General features: G+C 42.8%; 1 protein-coding gene across 6 annotated transcripts in view; it reads right to left on the reverse strand.

The window, feature by feature from the left end:
- Positions 1 to 18,717, reverse strand: part of SGMS2 (sphingomyelin synthase 2) — a 93,221-nt gene extending 74,504 nt beyond the window's left edge. For 2 of the 6 annotated variants that reach the window (XM_021101691.1, XM_021101689.1), the window contains exon 1: positions 17,867 to 18,054. The gene's annotated coding sequence lies outside the window, so the exon portion shown is untranslated. Of the gene's footprint in view, positions 1 to 17,866; positions 18,055 to 18,092; positions 18,327 to 18,533 lie in introns of those variants that run through there. The other 4 variants (XM_013978974.2, XM_013978971.2, XM_013978972.2 and 1 more) reach the window with 3 other exon arrangements.

Below are 18,781 nucleotides of genomic sequence, written 5' to 3' on the forward strand. Positions count from 1 at the left end.
GCATTAAAATTTCTCAAGGGGAGGAAATGGTTAAGAAAAACCTGTCAAAAAGGCAATATTTGGGAGTTTCCGTTGTGGCAGGGTAGGTTAAGAATCGGACTGCAGCAGCTTAGGTCACTGCAGACCTGCCCTGGAGCAGTGGGTTAAAGGATCCAGATTCAATCGCTGCCTGGGAACTTCCATATGCTGTGAGTACAGCCATTTTTTTTTTTTTTTTTTTTTGAAAAGGCAATAACTGAAAAAAGAAATAGGTAGAGAAAACTGATAGAGGAATCTAGACAGAGCTTTTTTTTTTTTTTTCCTCTAATTTAGGGCAACCCATGGCATATGAAAATTCCCAGGATAGGGGCTGAAATGGAATTACAGCTACTGGCTTACACCACAGCCACAGCAACACAGGATCTGAGCCACATTTGCCACCTACCCATGGCATATGAAAATTCCCAGGATAGGGGCTGAAATGGAATTACAGCTACTGGCAGACACCACAGCCACAGCAAAACAGGATCTGAGCCACATTTGTCACCTACACCACAGCTCATGGCTTCACTGGATCCTTAACCCACTGAGTGAGGCCAGGGATTGAACCCGCATCCTCATGGATCCTAGTAGGGTTTGTTAACCACTGAGCCATGAAGGGAACTCCAACAGAGCTTCTTATTTGCTCTGTATCTGCTTCCTAATTGGCTACATTACCTTGAACAAATTATTTAACCCGATTCACACCTTGGTGTACCACCAACATCATAGATTTTGCCTGGATTAACAATTATAAATGATCAGTATCTTTTCAACCTTCACTTCTCAACTTTAATGTTCCTTCCTCAAAGGAATCCTTTCCTGACCACTCTCTAAAGTAAGTCTCCTTCAAAAACGGAACCCTCCTACACTCTTAGTGGGAATGTAAATTGGCACAGCCACTATGGAAAACAGTATGGAGTTTCCTTAAAAAACCAGAGTTACCATATGATCCAGCAATCCCACTCCTGGGCATATATCCAGAAAAAACCCATAATTTGAAAAGATACATGCACCCCCCAATGTTCACTGAAGCATTACTTACAATAGCCAAGACATGGAAGCAAACTAAACGTCCATCAACAGAAGAATGAATAAACATAGGTACACATATACTATGGAATTTTACTCAGCCATAAAAAAAGAATGAAATAATGCCATTTGCAGCAAGATGGATGGACCCAGATATTGGGTTAAATGAAGAAAGTCAGACAGAGAAAGACAAATACCACATGATTTCACTTATATGTGGAATCTAAAAAAAATGACACAAATGAATGTGTTTACAAAACAGAAACAGACTCACAGACTTCAAAAACTTATGATTACCACAGGGAAAAGGTAGGGGGAGGAATAAATTAAGAGTTTGGGAATTAACATATACATACTACTATATATAAAATAGATAAGCAACCACAACCTGCTGTATAGCACAGGGAATTTACTCATATTCTGTAATGACCTATGTGAGAAAAGAATCTGAAAAAGAATGGATACGAGTTCCCATGGTGGCGCAGTGGTTAACGAATCTGACTAGAAACCATGAGGTTGCGGGTTCGATCCCTGGCCTTGCTCAGAGGGTTGGGGATCCGGCATTGCCGTGAGCTGTAGGTTGCAGACGCAGCTTGGATCCTACGTTGCTGTGTCTCTGGCATAGGCCGGTGGCTACATCTGATTAGACCCCTAGCCTGGGAACATCCATATGCTGAGGGAGCGGCCCAAGAAATGGCAAAAAAAGAAAAAGAATGGATATATATGTAGGATTCAATCACCTGGCTGTACACCTGAAATCAACAACACTGTAAATCAACTATACTCCAATACATGAGTTTCCATTGTGGCTCAGGGGTTACAAACCAGGCAGTATCCACGAGGATGAGGGTTTGAGCCCTGGCCTCACTCACTGGGTTAAGGATCTGTTGTTGCTGTGAGCTGTAGTGTAGATTGCAGACAAATATGGCATTGCTATTGCTGTGGCTGTGGTGTAGGCTGGCAGCTGCAGCTGCAGCTCCAATTTGATCCCTAGCCTGGGAACTTCCACATGCCATGGGTGCAGCCTTTCTAAAAAAGAAAAAACAAAACAAAACAAAACTATACTCCAATATAAAATTAAAAATTAAATTAAAAAAAATAAAAGTCTCCCTCTGATTCTCTCTCAGCACTGTTGATCCACTTTCACAATTTGTAATGTATACTTACTTCCTGGTTTTGCTGGACGTCTCCCACACTGGGTGGGAGGCTCCACCAGGGGATGGACCGTTGTTTTCAGCAGTACACCCTGCCTGGCACAAAACAGGTGCTTGCTGGTTGTTACCAAGCCCTTCCCCTTGACCAATGTGTATTCGTTCGACATACTGAAGGGTGTGCCAGGGCTGTTTCCTAGAGATTAACTGCAAGAGATGGCCTTCAATAGTCGTAATTCACTTTCTTTCAAAAAACCACTCTGAGGTCCCCTTGGCTCCAGCGCACACCTGCCAGAAATCTCCCCAAGGACTTTTGATCAATTACAAAAACCTTTAGTTATGATTTTCAGAGTTTTTTCAATAATAAACTTGATACTAAGGATTAGGAAAGAAATGTACGTATTTCTTAAATGCAAGATTGACTATCAAAATAGCACTTTAAAAAAACCCCAGAAAACAAAAAGGAGTTCCCGTCGTGGTTCAGTGGTTAATGAATCCGACTAGGAACCATGAGGTTGCAGGTTCGATCCCTAGCCTTGCTCAGTGGGTTAAGGATCTGGCGTTGTGGTGAACTGTGGTGTAGGTCACAGACTCGACTCAGGTCTCATGCTGCTGTGGCTGTGGCATAGGCCAATTGGATCCCTAGCCTGAGAACCTCCATATGCCATGGGTGTGGCCCTAAAATGCAAAAAAACACCAAAAAACAAAACCATAAAACAAAAGAGCACTTTTCACTCATATAAGGGTCCAAGATATTAAAAGATTTTTTGTTGCTTACTCCACATTTATTGCTTTCCTTTTGGGTGTATCAATAATGGAACTGCTAACAGAGATGAGGCAATGGCACAGTCCAGGACATACACCCATTCCACATGCAAATTCTAATGTGAACAAGAGGTGACATATGTATTGGGCAAAGGGAAACAAAACTTGACATATGGGAAGTCATTTCAAATCACAACAGCTAATACTGGGATGATATCACCCCCTGAAAATAGAGCCTGCCCATCTAGGAGGAGCCAGGTCAGGTGTTATTACAGTCAAATGGATCTTAGAAAAAAATATTACATGAGGAAACCAGAAAGATAAAGTCTTCTGATGTGCTTACAACAACAACAAATAACTGTCGACTGCATCAAGACATGTGGCAAGTTCCAAACTATAAGTTTAGTTGGAAAAAGTAAAAACCAGATATATATGTGTATATGCGTACGCATGTGTGTATATAATCCACCTATATATCCATATCTATATACATGTTATATGGATTAAAACAAAAATATATAAAATACTTGATTCCCTTAGTTTTCTATTAAATGTGGTCTTTAATGAAGGTGACCATGTACTTTAACATCCTAACCAGGCCAGATGTGAGTGAAAGAGAGACTTACTAATAATCACGCCAGGACGAGATGTATACTGGGACTGTCCTGGGCAAGTCAAGACACACAATCACCTGATTTATAATAAAGTCCATGGAAAACTGCAAGATTTCATGAACTACAAGTCAGATGAACAATATTAAAATGTGTCTCCTGGAGTTCCCGTCGTGGCTCAGTGGAAACAAATCTGACTAGGAATGAAGCATAAGGCTGCCGATTCTATCCCTGGCCTCACTCAGTGGGTTAAGGATCTGGTGTTGCTGTGAGCTGTGGCGTAGGTGGCAGCCGCAGCTCAGATCTTGCGTTGCTCTGGCTGTGGCGTAGGCTGGCAGTTGCAGCTCTGATTCAACCCCTAGCCTGGGAACCTCCATATGCCACGGGCACAGCCCTAAAAAAGTGTCTCCTTTCATAAAGTTAAAAAAAAAAAAAGGTTTTAAGAAGTGAATTTTAAAAGCTAAAGTCTGCAAAAGATTTTGTCCATATGAAGCAACATCTTATTAAATAAAAGATATAAATTAAAGAATGAATAGTAAAGAATGAATAGTAAAGAATGAATAGTAATGAATAGTAACTTTCATAAAGTTAAAAAAAAAGGTTTTAAGAAGTGAATTTTAAAAGCTAAAGTCTGCAAAATATTTTGTCCATATGAAGCAACATCTTATTAAATAAAAGATATAAATTAAAGAATGAATAGTAAAGTGTTAATATAAGGCGTTAATCTCTACAAGGGCCAGAAGCTTAAATTAATATTTTCTTTAGTTAAGAAATCCAATCCTCTCTAAGAACATAAGCCAACCCATATAGACATCTCTGCACCACAGTCTCTAGTACCGCTTAGTTATTTCTGTTACTAGGAGACATCTGCACAATAACAAAATTTATATCCTTCTCTTGCTTCTATTCTTCCACCTAAAGGAATAATCCTCCATTATTAGCAATACACTTAATATCTCCACAGCAACTAGTATAATTGGGGTGTTGCAACAGGAGGATAATGAAGTGGAAAACAAAGTGAGAGAAGTAGTGTAGAGAAAAAAAAAAAAAAAAAAAAACAACTTCCACACAGCCTTGGTAGGAAAATAACTACCAAGATGAAAAAAGAAAACTTGCTAAAGAGAACCCTTTTGAGGTTGTTTGAGTCACTACTAAGTCTTTATGGTAACTCAATTATTTAGTGAGGCAAATAAAATTTCCAAAACGATCACCTGTATGGTAGAACACGTGCAGACGGCATCGCCCAAGGAACCCTGAGGTGGGAAAGAGATGAGGTTTCTGAAATAGGTAAGTGGACTTTCTGGAGTTCCTGTCGTGGCGCAGTGGAAACGAATCTGACTAGGAACCATGAGGTTGCATGTTCAACCCCTGGCCTCGCACAATGGGTTAAGGATCTGGCGTTGCCGTGAGCTGTGGTGTAGGTCGCAGATGTGGCTCAGATCTTGTGTTGCTATGGCTGTGGCATAGGCTGGCAGCTGTAGCTCCAATTAGAGCCCTAGCCTGGGAACCTCCATGTGCCACAAGAGCGGCTCTAAAAAAAAAAAAAAAAAAAAAAAAAAAAAAAAAAGGAAGTGGACTTTCACATGTTTTCACACATGGCTCCCAAGAAAGTATAGGGTACATGGTTCACATAAAATGTCTAAGAAGGCACCAGAGCTGAGCAAGCCTTCCAAATCAATCATTGGCAACTGGTGGGAGGGGGGAGGGCAGTCCCAGCCCAAAGATACCCTCAGCCCAGGCCAGACAGTGGCTATTGAAGAAGAGGGTAGCTGACTGAAAATCAGAAAACCTGGGCTCTTCATCCACTTCTGCCAGACACAATACAGGAGTAAATAAGTGGAAAAAGCAAGATTTGAGAATACTCATTAATTTAGAAAACATGTGTTGAGTGCCTAACTCATGCTAGGAAATAAAAAAAAAATTTTTTTTTAAGTATAAATTACAATATGGTAGTCTAGCGACAGAGAAAGGCCTAACTACTATTCTGGAACAAAGAGGGGTCACCTAGCCCATGGGGGTGAAGTACAGAAGGGAGAGAGTGGGGAAAGCTCCCTGAAGGGGATGCTGGAGATCAGTTACAGTTGTGCTTTAAATCATTCTTCTAAAAAGTGCAACAAGATCACCATGTAAATGAATCCTCCACATTGTAAAACCCAAGGAACACGGTGTTCTCATCTTAACTCCTCAAGAACTTACAGCAGAACTGACTGCTCCATCCTGCCTTAAATGCTTGATTTTGTCAGCATGTGGAACCCTGCTCTGCTGGTCCTCCTCCTACCTCACTGGTTACTCCCTGGTCTCCTACTTCATCTATTTATTAACGCTGTTATTCCTCAGGGCCTGGTCTTTCCCTCTTCTCTGCCCACAAAATCTCTCGAGGTGATTCTAGATTTCCCATCACTTTAATATTCCACTTCTATGCTGATACCCTCCAGCCCTGATCTTGTCCCCGAGTGAAGTGCTCAGAATCACGGCTGGCCATTTGACAACTATCACCGCTAAGACGACTGACAGTCAACTCAAAGCAAACAATGGCCAAAACAGAACTCTAATCCCTACAACCTCCTCACCACTAAAAACCCGGAGTCCTGCTTGTCTTCTCCTGCTCTGACATGTCATCCATCCAAGTCTATCCATTAAGTTCGTTATGCTATCTCCAAACCGCTGACATCTATCCACTGCTCTCCACACGGCGGTACTGTCACCTGCTCCAGCTCACATCATTTTCCATGAAGAATGTTGTCAGCAGCTTCCTAATGGGTCTCCTTGCTTCTACACGTGCCCCCTTCTACTCCACTCTGCCTAGCAGACACAGGGGCCGGTTCCAAACAAATCAAACCATGGGCCTCTCCTTAGATCACTTCACAATGCCTTCTCATTGCATTTGGAAGAAGACTCATAGGCCTTAAAAAGTTTGCAGCCCACACTCCCTACCGAGTCCTGCCTGCCTGGCCACCTTCTCCTTCCCCGCCCTCTCCAGCTCAGATGCTGCGGCCAGATGGACATCCCTTCCTTCCAGACACTTCCCCTGCTCCCTCTGCAGATGCCTTCTCACCCTTCACATCTCAGTCCAAGTCCAACCCCCCTCGAGAAATTTTTTCTCACTCTGCCAGGCCAGGCTTCCCCAGTCACTCCCAATGTTTCCTTTGAAGAACTGGTCCACATCTGAGAAGATCTCATTAATTAGTTTCACTTGCTCATCATCTGCTCAACTTCCCTTTTCAGCACTTTTTCCTCTCAATACATAAACTCAATCTCCGTTAAGGGTAAAAATTGTAACTATCTCTTGCTCACTGAATCCCTAGAATCAAGAATAAAGTCTAGCACTTAGCAAGAGTTCAAAGATTGTGTTGAAGGCATCAATCAATTTTAGGAGGAACTGAGGAGGCCTTGGGCAAGTCTCAGCTATCTGTATAGCAGAGGATAGTCAAGACTTGTTATGAAATCCAAAGCAACCTATCTTGAGAACCTGGTGAGAACAGTGGCTGGGGGAATTTCTACTATGAAATCCTCCACTATGATTTCCTTCCTCTGCATTTAGTTATTTTTCCACACAAAACTGTACTCCCTCCTCCCCTCTCTCCCTCTGCCCCCTCCCCCCTCGTCTCTCCCTCTCACACTGTGCCTGTGTTCTAATCTTACCTGTTCCTAGCAGGCTGATAATTGATATCGAGTAATGATTTCTCTCATCTAGGTTTTACAGTGGCCTTGTCACAATAAACAACTGAACAAAAGCACTAATTAGTAAGCAACATCATGTATATTAACAGGGCAAGGAGAGGGGGAAGAGGCTGGTGGATAAACAGGCACGCGGTGAGGCGACGCTGAGTGGAAGCAAGTTGGGTCAGGCTCTGGAGCTGAGACCCAGGGCAGATGCTACTAAACACATCCCACTGTATCAGAACTCACAAAGGCAGAGGAGTAGCCATCTTCCCTACACGCATGAATCTAATAATCCAAATACATCGTGTATAGGCCAGACACACCTCCTGGCATGGAAATTCACAGATTTACATTACAGATAACCTTAGAGAGATTTGTTTCACTGTACCATTCAGCCTGTTCACTTGTTCCAGCAAAGGCATCAGAACCAGTTTTATCCTGTGCTCGCTAAGGTGACTTCATGATGTAGTTGTTTATAAAATCCAACACACCAAAGCCACTGGATGGCAACTGGTAAAGGACAGTTCTAAGGATAACCTCAGATTCATGTAGCCCTAAAAAGTGACTCCAAATATGCTTTCTCCATGGTTTTAAGAATTTCCAATTTTTTCTACTTCTATACAAAACAGATTCTTCCCTCTAGAAACTGCTCTATATATTTACACCAACCAGCTAGTATGCCAGCCATATTTCTTTAAAATTACCAACATTTCCTTCTTAAGCAGAAAAATTCTCAAGATTTTATTTCTGACACCGGTGCTATTTCTATATGACACAGAAGGGAGACCCTTAACGGATGCAAGCTGTCTGCAAATCACAATGTAAGGCTGCTGTTAGAGGATTCCTTTAAAAAATAAACAACAAAGCCGCATCTATTACGATCATTCTTGCTATTTTTAATTTCCATAAATGACCTGTTGATTCCAAGATATTGTCTACTCAAGGATCTACAACCCTCTAGGTACATAGTACAGATGACCCAATGAATGATACCACCTTTTATTTATGTAATTCATGACAATTTGGAAATCCCTTGTATAGAAGTGCTCTTTCAAAGAATTTGTTGTAACATTGCTAGGCAAGCAGAGCAGCTCTGATGCTCGAGTGGTTCAGCTTGCGCAGGAATCAGTAAGACTTCTTTTCTTTTTTGCCAAAACCCCGATACTGTCATTTTAAATATTTACCAGGTATAAAAATGTATAGAATAATCAAGTTAACCCCCTCTGCCCCAAAGTGGTTCAGTTTACATGCAAAATAGCCCCCAAAAGGTAAACACTTGCTACACGTGACATGTCTACACAATAAATCATGAGATTAAGCAGCTCTTTCACAGGACTGGCATAAGGAACAAATCAAAGCACAGACTATTCTAGTAACCCTCTATTAATTTCCTGTTGCTGCTATATAAGTCACTGTAAATGTAGTGGCTTAACACAACACAAATTTCTCTTCTTATAGTTCTAGAAATCAAAAGTCCAAAATAGGTCTCAGGGGGTTAACACTGAAATGTCAGTAGGGCTATGCTCTCCTTTCTAGAGGCCCAGGGGAAAATCTATTTTCCAGCCTCTATAGCATCTTAGAGATTACTGCATGCTTTTCTAGGCTCGTGGCCCCCTTTTATCTTCAAAACCAACCATGGCCATATTTGAATCTTTCTCATGGTGCCGACTCTGATTCTGACTCTTCCTCACTCTTCCACCTATATAACAACTCTTGTGATTATACTGGGTCCACCCAGATAATCCAGGATAGTCTCCATATCTTAAATCAGCTGATGAGCAACCTTAATTTCCCCTTCCAAGTAACATAACTGATTCCAAGCGTCTGGGGATTAGGATGTGAACATCTTTGGGGCTCTATTATTCTGCCCACTACTGTCTCCAGGAGTAATTTGAAACGTTCAAAGAAACCTCACATGTACAAGCTATTCTTCTCCAATAAGGACTTCTCAACATTTTAATTTACCATAGGTGAAAGCCCTAAAACTTAAACAACTCTTAGAGCAGCAGGAATAGATTGCAGCTGAGTGTAGTGATCAGCAAACTGGAGGGATGAATGCATTGCTCCTTTCCCAGACTCAACATCAGGCCTGACTGAATCCTCACAAGCATTTTAGAGAGAAATGTCTGACAGTACCACATTGAAAATTAAGCATCAACATCTTTCAATAGCAACATGGAAATGTATTACCTAGTTGTATCCTCCACATGGTAAACCATAAGGAGTTGATAGCATGTTTGAACAGGTGTGATGTTTCCTTTGCTAAAACTGCAAGTGCAAAGACACAAATGAGGCCCAAACGGAGATGCATGAGAGATTCCACAATCAACAGTGCGGTGGTTAGACTTTGCAGCCAAACTGTCTGCTTTTGAAACCGAATTCTGCCTCGTTCTAGCTTCATGACCTTAGGCAAGTGACTTAACCTCTCCATGTCTCAAATGAGGACATATATATATATATATATATATATGTATTTTTTGGTTGCACCTGCAGCATGTGGAAGTCCCTGCACCAAGGATCGAACCTGCACTGCAGATGCAACCTGCATCACAGCTGTGACAACACTGGATCCTTAACCAGCTGCACTACATGGGGACTTCCATCAAATGAGGATTCTTAAAATGGGGATAATACGATCTGCCGCAGAGTGTTTAAGGAGAAATAGATGAGTAAGGAGTTCTAAGTGCTCAAAACAAACCCTGGCACACAATGAGCGCTTTAAGTATTTGATAAGTAAAATTGTAAATGTTCCCACTTGCTGCTTATAAGCTGCCAACCAAACTATATACCAAGGGAGTGTACTTCTCAGCACTAACTCATCATAGAGGATATACCATATACATAAATTGTGCATATATATACATACATATCATATAGGATATATGACACAGAATATAGAATAAATCATGTATAACACACATATGAATTTAACAGAAACAGTGCCTACTGTTGCTACTAAAGTTTGGTAGCAATTACTGGGGTGGTAATAACTGGATGGTTAAATAACTAGCAGATCAAATGCAAATCTCTGAGAACAGTAGCAGCTGTGTTAAAGACACCGTCTTTGGGGCCTCCTAAAGAAAGACGCGCAGCATACTGTCCGGGAAGGACAGTAGGGTCTGTGATTCTTAATGGCCCTGGTCTTTTCTGGGACAGTGCTGCTCATGGTACAATACTCCTCAGAAGGCTGAGCCCTGTGGGGACAGTGGCGGTTGTACTCCCTAACGCTACCAGCATCTGCTGAGAGGGCTGGCATATTGTGACGGCAGCTTGGAAAGCTTTTCAGCATTCACAACTGATGTTATATACTTCTTACCAAAGTTCTTGAACTCAATGGCAGTGGACGACCAATTTCAATAATTTTATTTTGGAGTTCCCTTGTTGGCACAGTCGGTTAAGGACCTGGCACTGGCACTGCAGCAGCTCAGGTCACTGCTGGGGTATGGGTTCAATCTCTGGCCCAGGAACTTCCACATGCTGCAGGCACGACCAAAAAAATGAAAATAATAACAACTCTATTTTAGCCCTGAAGGAAAGGAGGAGGGGAGGGTGTCAGAAAGGATCCTATAATACAGGCAAGATGTGACAAACAGCTATTCTATTACAAGAAAAATGCCTTACCTTCATGAGAAATAATGAATAACAATTTGATCTGTGAGATGATAGGAATGAACTCTTGTTTTAAAAACTAGAGGTACAGCCTACATGCAAAAAATGATCGTTGAGCCACCAAATATGAACCCAGCATTATCCTCGGTGTTTTACACACATAAAGTAATATAATTCATAGTCGCCTTAGGAAGTAAATACTATTTTATTCCCATTTCACAGCCAGGAAACGGAGGTCCATCAGACGAAGTTGCTCGTGGTCCCCTAGCAGAGTGGGGCGGTGCTGCAACGTTCAAGTTGGCCGAAGCCTGCGGACCTTCACTTCTCAGGCCTCACTTCATGACCTGAAGGCCACGCAGACCAGAGAGACATTCAGGAGATGCAGTGGGAGACATACAATCCCATATCAAAATACAGCCCCCACTCCTGCCATCCCTCCAAAGCTAGTGGGGAGATTACAGGAAGCCTAGGGGGATGCTGGGCAGGGTGTGGGCACGAGGATCAGCTGGCCCGGGCTTCAAATCCCGGCTCCACTTCCGAGCAGCTCTGCACCCTCGAGGACATTCACTTTTCTAAACTGTTTCCCTATTTCCACAGTGAAAATAACACCATTTTGCAGGGCTGTGTGAGGATAGAGAATTTGATGTAGTTGCCTCTAGAACCCATCTCAGAGTATCTACCATTACTGAACCATCACTGTGCTACCAAAGTATCTCCAGCTTCAGGGTCTGGTGAAGCTTGGAGAACCAATTCCAACATCTGGCGTCTTTCTCGTTAAAAGGTGCAGCTTCAAAAAAAAAAAAAAAAAAAAAAAAAAAAAAAAAAAAAAAAAGGAGTTCCCATTGTAGCTCAGTGGTTAACGAATCCAACTAGGAACCAAGAGGTTGCGGGTTCAATCCTTGCCCTTGCTCAGTGGGTTAAGGATCCAGCATTGCCGTGAGCTGTGGTGTAGATTGCAGACACGGCTTGGATCCCGCGTGGACCCCTAGCCTGGGAACCTCCATATGCCGCGGGAGCAGCCCTAGAAAAGGCAAAAAGACAAAAAAAAAAAAAAAAAAAGTGTTCCCTATCACTGCGGCGGGTCACTCGGGGGTTACACGGGGAGGAGTGGGGGTGGGGGGCTCACCTTCATTTTCAACCACTGCTGCCAGTCTCTTCCTGAAGGGTCTCCACTTCTCACATGAGGTGGGCTGCTATCTAAAGGTATCCCTCCTTGGCATCTCAATTAGCTAAGTGGCCCCTGATCCTAAACCACTTCCTCTTTAATCCTTTTTCCTACCCCTAAATGAAAACTCACTCCTTCACATTTCCTCTTAACTCAGACCACCTACTTAAAATACTTGCAGGTGAAGAAAGCTTACCCCACTGGGTGGGGTGGTGGTGAAGAGGGGTCTTCCCAGGGTGGTCCTCCTCAGCAGAGCAGGTCAGAGCAGGCCCCTAACATACATTTTCACCATTTTCACCCTCGCCAGGCCAGAGCCTCCAGGATCCCACATGACCCAGTTCCAACAGTGGGAGCCAATGCCCAGCAGGCCTTGGAATTAGGTATGACCTTCAAAGGGACACAGAATCTGCCTTTGGCACATCTGCATCTTTCTTTCTACACTTGTTTTCCACCTCCAGGGATACTCCTCCCTTGAGTTCCTCTCATCTGTGGAAAAGCTTTTCAAAAGTCTCTTTTTTTAAACTTTACTCATTTATTTTTGGCCATACCCGCAGCATGTGGACGTTCCCAAGTCAGGGACTGAACCTGCACCACAGCAGCGACAATACCGGAAACGTAATCTGTTGAGCCCCGAAGCATCGCTCCAAAAGTTTAATTCTTATCATGTATTTTGTATTTCTTGCTTTTTCCTTGTTAGAGCCACACCTGGGGCATAAGGACGTTCCCAGACTAGGGATCAAATCAAAGCTAAAACTGCTGCCCTATGCCACAGACACAGCAATGCCAGATATGAGCCGCATCTGTGACCTACGCCACAGCTGACAGCAATGCTGGATCCTTAACCCACTGAGCGAGGCCAGGGATTGAACCCGAATCCTCATGGACACTATGAGGTTCTTAACCTGCAGAGCCACAAGAGAAACTCTGTATTTTGTATTGCTAATCATCTTCATTGAAAAGAGGTAATTAAATTCCAGAGGTAGATACTCATACCCTGGTTTTCCAAAAATATGATGCCTCCAGGTCCATGGTTTCCACTGGCTAGCAACTTGCCCTTATACAGATAACTCAACAAGCACTTTTTCCATGTAGGCAAGTCCTGCCTGGTAAACTCAGTTAAGAATGCCCTAAGGTGGGTATTTCAGGCTCCTTCTCCATTTTGCCTGAGGCCAGCCCTGACATTTGGCCATCTCTTTCCACAGTCAAATGTACCACAGGAAATGAAGCTTAGCACAGGTTCTAAGAGGCAGAGAAGTGACACTTACCTGAAAGGCCGTTCCAGTGCCTTCAATGGATTTGACTTTTAGTAGCTAGCTATCTTCTCTGACACTTTGGCTTCAAATTTGTTCTCTTTCATCTCCTTTTATTCCTTCCTCTTTAGCAATTTCAGTATGTGGCTTTATTCTTTTTAAATAATACAAGGGGTATATTGCGAGAAAAGCTATAAATATAAGGTAAACACTCAATCCAGTTATTGCTGCTTTAAAAAAAAAATCTAAAACTTTTGTTTGAAAGTTTTAAGTGACACTATCAAACTAAAGACACAAAACTGTAAAGGTGAATTTAATTTTAGTCTTTTTCTTGGCCATACCCTTGGCATGCCAAAGTTCCTGGGCCATGGATCAAACCTGCACCACAGCAGCAACCTGAGCTACAGCAGTGACAATAACCGATCTTTACCCCACTGAGCCATCAAGGAACTCCCTAAGGCTAAATTTTAAATTGTAAGCAAATCATCAAATTAGGGTTTGGCAGTAGAGAAAACCAATCAGTGCATACTATTTATACTTTTTTTTCTTTTTCTTTTTAGGCCAAACCTGTGGCATATGGACATTCTCAGGCTAGGGATCGAATTGCAGCTGCAGCTGCCAGACACAGCCAAGCCAAAGCCACATGGGATCTGAGCTGCATCTGCGACCTATACCACAGCTCATGGCAACACCAGATCCTTAACCCACTGAGCGAGGCCAGGGATCAAACCCAAATCCTCATGGACACCAGTCGGGTTTGTAGCCAGCTGAGCTGCAGTGGGAACTCCCTATACTTTAATTTTATTTCCTGTTTCTTCAAATTCTGTTTTGAATTAAAAGTCATTGTTAGGAATCAATACATTGACCTGATCTGGGTTTCTGTAGGAAGATGCTGACCTGAACACCACTCATATTCCAACATCAAAACCATGATGGTGTTCCCATGTGGCACAGCCGGTTAAGGAGTCTACGTTGTCACTGCAGTGGCTTGGGTCACTGCTATGGTGTGAATTTGATCCCTAGCCAGGGTGCAGCCCCAAACAAACAAACCAAACCTAAGAATAAAGTAATTAGTATTGGAAATGGAAAGACAAACCTAAAATAAAAGTAAAATTTTGACTCAGGATAGCAAAAACGGTCTATTTTAGTAAAACTTGAGAAATGCTTAAATGAAGAAATGCTTTATACCTATAATGAAAACTAGCTAATGGGTATTTCTTGCCCTTTCATTAAATCAACTGGAAAATGTCTCACCTATAATACACTTTTCAGGAGTGCAAACAAGAGATTTTTTTTTTAAGGTAACCTATTTAAAAGTGATGGCATTTATTCTAAACCTGAACGATAAATCTGCTAAATGCAATATCTGCAAAATGTAACTTGTCTATCCTACTGGGTACTAAGGAGGCAAACTGTAGAAGTAGAATTTCCCTTCTGCCTGGTAAAGTTAGCACTGCTCCATTCTGCTGTATTTCCCCACAAAAGAAGTTCAGCTTTATGGCCAATAACAATAATACAAACACAAATAGTTCTTTAAGAAAGTCTCCGTGTTCCGGTTTTCATCAGATAAATCCCTTGAGTAACGAGCTACTGACCTATTGTGCAGCCCCACAGAGAATGTTGATCCTATTGCTGAAATCTTAAGAGGAACACTAAAGGAACACAGAAATTAGAACAAATCTTTGAGAGAAAAGAGAAAGTTTTCTAATTCTGAATATGCCTTTTTAAAAAGGCAGGTAAATTAAAGATCATAATAATTCACTTTTTAAAATGCAATGCAAAGAAATGACTAAAATAGGAGTCCCCGTTGTGGCACAGTGGGCTAAGAACCTGACCCTAGGTGCAGAGGCTTGGGTTTGATCCCTGACCCAGGAACTTTCATTTGCAGTTGGTGCAACCATTAAAAAAAAAAAAAAAAAAAAAAGACTACAATAATCATGGATGTGCGCTATAGCTAGAAGGATACTCAGTGCAGAGTTGTTTAAAATAGAGAGAACTGGAAACTATCCAACAACAAGAGATTGATTAAATCGAGATACAGCCATACAATTGAAAACTATAAAAGATGTTGTTTAAATGTATTTTAGTGATAGAGATGCCCATATGTGGGTGAAAAAAAGTTAGAAAACAGGATGTGGAGAACGAACCTAGTTTTGTAGAGAACAATTTTCTAGCTTGTAACTTCAGGACAGTTATTTAATTTCTCTAAATCAGTCTTTTCCTCCATAATCGCATCTACCTCATAGGGCTGGAGTGAGGATAACAGGAGATTTGGTGTATATGTAAAATAGTGGCACGTTGCCTGGACCACAGTAAACACAATACGTATACAGTACTTCTCTAGAGGTGCGAAAGACTCTGTGGATGTAACACTAAGTGATTTTCTGGGTGGTGGTGAACTTGTTTACCTTGTACTTTTAAACTTCTACAAGTAACATACTACTTATAATATGGGGAAAAATAAATGAAATGCTACTAACAGTGATTATTCTTTTAAAAATCTACAACAGTGCTTTCTTTGCTCACAGTACATAAATCTTAGCCAAACTGATTTTACCCTTTAGATTTCACTGAAACTAGTTTGCTCTAAATTTAAAGTTATTTAACTTAAGGGCTAAATTTGTCTATAATATTTTTATTGGGTAAAGCAAGGCATACTTGGAGTGTTCAGCCTCAGAACTTAGAAGCTCCAATTCAATACCCATTACAAAGCCAGAAGATCTCAAATTATCAGTGGGAGGTAGCCAATCACAGCCTAACCACTTCTAGTTTCCTCCCAACTCCCTACCCCTGTCCTTCTTTTTGACTCTTTTTTTCCTCTCCATAATCAAAGATGAGGGGATTTTTCTGCCAGTGCAGTTCCCAGTGCATCCTTCATCTTAGCATTGCTAGTACCTAGCATTGTGGCTGGAATATAGTAGGTGCTCACTAAATGTTCACCAACTGAATAAATGATATCAGTAATTCAGGATAGAGGCTTCAAATCCCCCATAAGATTAGATAAAGTTGGACAGGCTACTCTAGTCTGAAACTGTCTAGAATTCTCAGTAATCCTTCCTTAAAAGAACAATATCTCACTTCAAAGTATCGCTTCGTTAAAAAGTTCTCACTGTCTATTTTAATAGATGTATGATTATTTCTGCTTCTTCCCTATATTTTGTTTAAAGTTCCACAAGAATTCCAGAGGGTTTAATTGCGCAAAGTAACACAGCCAGCAAGTTACCACTCAGATAGCCTGAGGTCTTCTGGATTCTGATGCCCAAGATCTCTAAATTACACTGTGAAAAAAAAAATTTTTTTCCCTGTGACCTTTAACCCTAAAAGTTGTTGCAAGTACAGTAAGAACAAATGTTTTCAATAATACCTGGGCAAATGCTCCCTATCCCTCCAAATATTTCCTAGGGGCTTTTATAAGATTCCATGAAAAGAGAAACTGACAGGAGGCAGCAACCCAAAGGTGTCCATGTGTTTCCCTCTAAGGTCAGAAGTCAACCAGCTTTACTTAAAAATGAAACTAGCGAAAACAAATTAAATATTAACTCATTTAAAACAAAACAAAACAAAACAACACTTCAACCAAAACAGCAGCATACCAAGGACCGCTTATTTTTTAAAAAGGAAAAAAAAAAAATTAAGGGTAAAGTTAGAGAGTTCCAATCTTCCTCCAAATCCCTTTTGTCAATTTCTGCCACTACTCTAACTCTGTCTAAACAGTGAATGGCAGTTCCCCTGATATGGAGTGGAAACCAAAAATCTTTTCAGGTGTTCACACAGAAGCCTTTAACTTCCTGAAGACATCACTTCAGACTCTGAGGAACTTGCCAAAGGATTCCACATGCTAAACCTCAGCCCACCAGGTTTATAAGTAGGAAATTTTGTGAAAATTAACTGGTGATTACCCAAGCCGGCTGAACACACTGTTTATTCATATACAAACTGTTAAAATTTGTTCAGGTCTGCTTTGTGCCTGACATTATGAGAGGTCCTCTGACCTTTAATCCTCATTACTGTGCTCTGAAGTAGTTATAGTCCCATTTTATTGGTTCAGAGGTTTAATGTCACTGACTGAGAACCCACAGTTTATAGATGAGACTAGGAGTGAAACCAAGGATTTCAAAAGTTAAGTTCAAAATCCACGCCCACCTAGAGACACTAAACAGTTGAATCTCTTCAAAAACGTAACATACATGTCAAAATGATGTTAAGATCATATTAAAGCAGGCAAGATGAAATAGAAGAATGGCAGACTGATATAAAAAAATTACAGACCATAACATGTGCATTGTTTCAAGACGTAGCCACGGGCTATTAACCATTATCCATATCTCAGAGAGGTAGACAGATCCATTTCCACCTACTTGCGCTGAAACACCAAGGCTCCTTTCCCTTAAGGGGAGCAGCTCTAGAATGCCAAACGCTGAAATATTTCAGTGTGGCAGCTCAGAGCTGGGCTATCACGGTTCACACATCATCAGTAAGTGCCTCTCAAAAAAGCTCAGAGACAGTCCCTCCTCCACGTCCTGAACTTCAACCCTGACCTCCAGAGTGGCTCTGGACAATCTAGGTTCAATCTGTGTCTTTCCAACGCCAGGACCTAGTTACCTGAAATGGTTGCAAATGAATGAGGCTAATGCTCAGAGAAGGAGACGAAGCTACACCGTCCATCCTTAATCAGGCAAAATCAAGGAAGGATGCCCTGGGGCGGGGCGCTTGGGGGCCGAATTAGAGCCACGTCCGCGTTCTCAGTCCACCCTCGCGCACCCGCGCTACGCCCGCCGCGCCGCTTTTCAGCCCATCCTCCCCCGCCAGCCTCTCGGGCGCTCCTTACCCGCTCTCAGCTGGGGCTCCAGACCTTCCCAGCGCAAGGCACTCGCTCCCCCGCCGGGATCTGCCAGGGGACGGAGCCCGCAGCCGCCGCCGCCGCAGATGCCCCCGGCCGAAGCCGCTGGAAAGTTTACTCGGGGTCTCGCCCTCTCGTGCCTCGGCCCCGCCAGGGAAGCTGCTCTCCGGGTCCCTCCCGCGGCTGCCGCCTTCGAGGCCGCTTTCAGCGGCGCTGCAGTACCGGCCAGGCTCGGGCGGCCGCGGACGGCTCCGTGCGGCCGAGGGCGGGGTCTCCCCGCCCAGCTCAGCCCGCGGCACGGCGCTCGGTGTTTACCGCGGCCCCGCGGCCCGGCTGCCCGCTCTCCCCGCCCGCCGCCCTGCGCGCTCCTGACATCATTCATTCTCTCACACCCTCGCCCGCCCACTCCATTTCCAAACAGTGACTCACCCGGCGGCACCCGCTCCCGCTGCTGTAGCCCTCCAGACGCAGAGCGGAGCTCGAAAAACCGGTGCGACTTCTTAAGAAGAAAACCCCAGCCGACGTTTCCCGGCTCCCAACCGTTAAAGGTGCAGGGAAGGAGTGGCTTGGCAGGCAGGGCTGATTGGCTCCGGGCAGAAAGGCTGGAGCGGACCTTCCTTGAGCAGTGACAGAGATCAATCTGGGAAAGTTCTCTGGGTGCCACTCCCTGCAACTTT

Source organism: Sus scrofa, chromosome 8 (genome assembly GCF_000003025.6).
Source record: "Sus scrofa isolate TJ Tabasco breed Duroc chromosome 8, Sscrofa11.1, whole genome shotgun sequence".
NCBI lineage: Eukaryota > Metazoa > Chordata > Mammalia > Artiodactyla > Suidae > Sus > Sus scrofa.